The 5,090-nt window shown below is 33.5% G+C and overlaps 1 long non-coding RNA gene across 1 annotated transcript; it reads right to left on the reverse strand.

The window, feature by feature from the left end:
• Nucleotides 1-711: 711 nt before the first annotated feature.
• Nucleotides 712-4,354, reverse strand: LOC311436890. Its single transcript, XR_014693158.1, has 5 exons — nucleotides 4,295-4,354; nucleotides 3,484-3,568; nucleotides 2,878-2,951; nucleotides 1,343-1,550; nucleotides 712-788 (listed from the first exon to the last, which is right to left on the reverse strand). It is a non-coding gene; the product is annotated as an uncharacterized lncRNA (long non-coding RNA).
• Between the last annotated feature and the right edge of the window lie 736 nt (nucleotides 4,355-5,090).

Genomic DNA, 5,090 nt, shown 5'->3' on the forward strand with positions numbered 1-5,090 from the left:
AAAATAAAAATGTATCTCATATAAACAGGAAGAGTGAAATATTTTTTATGCTTATTTATTCTTTCTTCCAAAAGGAATGCTTGCATTTTCAAGGACCCAACAATAAATAATTCTGGATTTTGTGTTTCCAGATACTTATTTCACCTTCTTTTCTCTCCCAGTCTCAGGCAATCAGCTAAATGGACTTCACTCAGAAGTGCCTGATTCAAGACACAAAGAGACCCTACTCCATTGTGCCATAACACAGTGTCCACTCCAACACAGGTTCATGCTTCCTCCTCTCATGGAAGCTATGTCTTCTTTTCAGTATGCTTTTCTAGTGAAACAAGCCTCAGGAGATAACAATGGAAATACTTTGAAAATACGCTTTCTTTAGTGTATACAAGCCTTTGATGGTCAAAAGATTCAGTAAGATCAAAGTATACACACCCCATTATTTTACTTTTCTGGATTCATTTTATATCATTTGCTCCATCTATACTACCTCTTTCCTGACTTGTGCACAGAAAATGTATTGCCTTCTTTTTTACTCATAATGTTCTAATGCTACTATGGCCTCATTCAATTTACTCATTAAATAATTTTTGTAAGACCCAACTGTTCTTCCCTCTGTTAGAAAAATGGATATTGTCATACAAATTAGTGTATGACTCACCGTGAGCAACGAGTTTATTGACCGCATAGGCTGCCAGGCATTCTTAGATAATAGATGGTTTAAATTGCTTCTCACTCCTTTGACTTTAGAGAACATGGTTGTCATGACATAAGTTGACCTCATAGCAAATGATCTGAAAAAAAAAGCCACAGAAAAGAAGTAATAACTCCAGTGTTATACAGGAAGTATTCATACGGTAGTTCTGAGGTCCCTCAACTCTAGGCCAATGTCTTAATCACTCATTCCTTCCTTCCAGGAGGTGGCTTAGAAAACAAATATGGTAAAGAAAATCAAAAAGTCTTTTGAAATGCAAATAACAAGTCAGAGCCAATGAATATAACTTTACCTTCAATCTTTCTCAAAGATCCCTGCCAAAATACATTTTTCTTTTTGAAGATAATGATCACCAAATCTAGAATTTTTGGTGTTATCTAAAATATTTGCAAGTTTTAAGTGCTGCATGTATAAAGATAGCAAATGGTGCTTATTCATGCTGCATTTTTGCTAGGACATTGTGCACAAACCAGATGCAGTTTTTCTTGCTTGCTAATTTTACTGAAACATAAAATGGTAAAAAGAAAACTTCTTTTAAGTACAATGTCTTTAAGCAAATGCTAATTGTTTTAACAGACAGTAATTAAGTATCATTACATTTTTACTAGTTTTACGGTTTCTTCCAAATCTTACTTGCTTATTTCTCTTATTTGAAACAGAAACGGTTTGACAATTTGTGCTTCTAAATTAGTCATGCTTATCACTCAATATGTTCACTGAGGACTTTTTTGTTTAAATGGTAATCAATGAGGGTTCTCAAACTGGAATCATATCCATTACAGACATGTGTGTCCTGTGCATGTTCTCCAGCTAGAGATTAACAATCACTGGCATGGGCTTCCTGAAATAAAGAAAATAGATATTGATTAAATGACTGAAAATTTAAATCTAAGTCAAGAATTAGATAACATAGTCATTTAACATAGTCATTTTTTTTTTTTTTCCCCATTTCTTGGTTTGCAAGAAATTAGCTTAAGGGTGGTAGTTTCTTTTTTCACAAGGTGATTTGATTTCTTCTTACTAATATGTCTAGAATACATTCCTATAATTTTTCATAACTTGCATAAAGAAACCATTCTTCTATTAAAACAATACAAAGTGGTTTCCAAATACATTTAAGGCTTTAACTTTTACTGTACTCTTCTTGATTTCCAAACATAATTTTATTTCACAGTACATTAATTTCTATTACACACTTTTGTACTTTATCATTAACACCCTTTCATTATTTCAATAAACGAAACTAAATATAGTGTTGGCTGTTTGGCTCCATGCTTCAGTGATCTCACCATGCTTCAGACAGCTGTAGGACAATCAAATAAATGAATGCAACATGCCATTGTTTTAATTATATTTATTGATTCAAGGATCTTTAAATCTTTGTGGGTTTTTTTGTTTGTTTGTTTGTTTTTGTTTTTTTTTTTTTTATTGAACAATAATGTATTTATGCCTATAAATTGATTAATGGATTGCCATCTTTATCACGCAATAACCAAATCTACAGCTGATTAAGTAATGTGATTCTTGTACAAATTAGCTAAATTATATATGCCAAACACATCACATTCCCCACTTAACAGAAGAAGCTGCTTGCCAGGAAATCTTTTTATCATCAGCCCTTCTCAAGTGTAATACAGCTGTTAATGAAGGAGCAGGACACTTCAAAGAGGCAACGTTTCAAAATGCAGCTGAGCATCCTACATAGGCATCATGTTCTGATATATGCAGTGCCCTTCAGTTGTTGTTCAGAGTTGTTGTTCAGTTACATTACACCAGTTAGTGGACAAGTTTATTTTTATTTTTTTCCTCAAATACACAATCTCTTAACACAATTTGAAATAATGAAGATTCGATTTACAGTATTTTAAAAACATACGCTCACTTACAGCAAGCTTTTAATTCCTTCACATGTTATAACTAATTTCTGCACATAACAGTAACTGCTTACCAATGTGAGCAGATGTGAGAAACTTATCTTCTCACTACCAGAGTAGCTCATGCTAAGAGCTCAAGGAAACTTGCTCTGCCCTCAAGAAATAAGAACTTGCAATGTTCCCAAGAATGGATAACATCCCTTTCTGTTTCTCAAGTGATTTCTGCTCTTCTCCTATGCACTTTAGATGCATCTTTAGATGGTAAGCTGTCTGTCATTACTACATCTCACCTACCTCTTCAGGAAGAAAACAATGTTTTCCTCTTGATGGAAGTCTTCACAGAAGTCAACAGAGTCATTAAAGGACACCTAAGAACAGAGCACAGGTGATGGAGTCCCTGGGACAATCCTATTGTTCAAGGCAGAATTTTAAACTCTAAATTTCAAGGTTTCCATTTCATGGGTTTTAGAGAAACATTTTGGCAGTTTTGAGTAAGCTCCGGTGGAACAGTAATTGAAAACTTTAAGATTTCCTTCTCAAAAATAATGTACTTATGTCAATGAATTGTCAATTTTGTCAAATAACCACATCTGTTACTGGCTATTTAACATGTTTCTTGTGTTAATCAGCCAAATTGCATATGCTTCTAACACATTTGCTTATCAACTGCACAAAGCATGGCATACACCAAAATGTCCAATATATATCCCACAATGCAGTTTATGCTGGTCCATAAAAAAAAAAAAATGGTTGACTCAAAATTTTTATAGTAAATATATATTATGTACATTTTGGAGGACTTAATAAATATACATACACAACCGCATTGTTACAGAGGGGATACACTGAAAAATTTTCTCCCTAGAGGATGCAAGAATATTTAATTTTTGTTTAGATTACCCTCCATGTGTTTCTCAACCAGTGTCATTGTGCATTCTGGCTGTACCAGTGTCCTCTTGGATGAAGAGAGCAGAGTGCTTATATCCTAGATGGAAAAAGAAAACAAACAAACAAACAAACAAACAAAAAGAGAGAGAGAGAGATACCCATACACATTATGTAAGATACTTAGAACAGCTCACAGCTCAAAGGTGGCTTTGAAAGCATAGCCCAATCTAAAAACAGAGATAGGCATTGTATATTAATCAGCAAAAGCATAAGTTGTTCCAGACTGGCAGCTCATCAGAGGGTATTAATTTGTAACCTAAGATAGAACTGATAATTGTTGCTGCAAAAAGTAAAAAGTGATACACTGACATCTTAAATTTACCAAAGAACATACAGGAACACCTTTTAGCAAATTTTCATTGTCTATGTTGTGCTGTTCATAACTCATAGGCCTCATACTCACTGACATTGAAAACAGGATTTTTGGAATGCTATTTTTGAGTTTTTATAACTTTGTTGGCACAGTTAGCAGACACACTGCAATTTCCTATAATTTCACCTATATTATTAACTAGATCTAATGCTAATATGCCAGTAACATTGGAAGTGGAAAGTAAATTCTAGGCTGTGTTGTTTGCACTGAAATTACTTTTGACCACAGTAAACAAACTAAACATCATAACAAATTTCATATGGATGTTCTTTCAGAAAATATAAATGAAAAAGGAAATTAGACTGTATACTATGGCAATAATAATAATAACAATGAAATGTAGAGTCCCATCTCTGAAATTCATGCTTTCAGATTAGCATTCATACATACCACAGAGGGAGAAGGTCTTATCTGAGGGAAGCCTGAGAGAGAACAGCATTTTTATAAGGCTGGTAGTGAGGAAGTAAGGTTGCATCTCTCACTTACATGTGCAGTAATATATGAAGAACTCTGCTGAGCAAAGCAGTAGGTTAGCATAAACTATTAGTTCAGTAAATACTTCAGCCTCAGCCAACTGTTCACATTGTAGTATTACAGCAGGTTAAAATTTGTGTTTGTGTAACAAGAGGGTCTCCCAGATAATGCTTCCGTTGGAATGTATCCTTATAAGAAAACATAATGCAATTCTCAGTCACAGTTCTGACTCTGCCACCAAGAGGGAATTCAGTACTTCTGCAACCATGAAGTTTGCCAAATTCATGACAGTTTATTCTTACAGACTGTTGGGTTTCATCATTTTAGAAAGTTAAAGTGAAGTGAACTTGAACAAGAATAACTGTAGACTTACTTACTACACTGAATAGACTTGGCTAGTCAAATCAGACAAAAATCACAGAATATTAACGTAAGCATTTTTTTCATTCATAAAATATAATACTTTGAGCAACTCCTTCTCACAGTTAAAAAAAAAAAAAAAAAAAAAAAACAAAAAAAAACACCAGGAAAGGACAATGGCCAATACTTAAACTCTATTGAGAACTCTTAGGAGAGTATAGACATTTATTTGAAAAAAAAAAAAAAAATTTCAAAATCTGAATTTTGTAAGACTTGAAAGATAAGTCTATAACTGTGGCATAATTGCTTTCATAGGTCTTTCCTATCGATGAAACAACAATTGCTGAAATTC

Source organism: Aythya ferina (genome assembly GCF_964211825.1).
Source record: "Aythya ferina genome assembly, chromosome: 4".
NCBI lineage: Eukaryota > Metazoa > Chordata > Aves > Anseriformes > Anatidae > Aythya > Aythya ferina.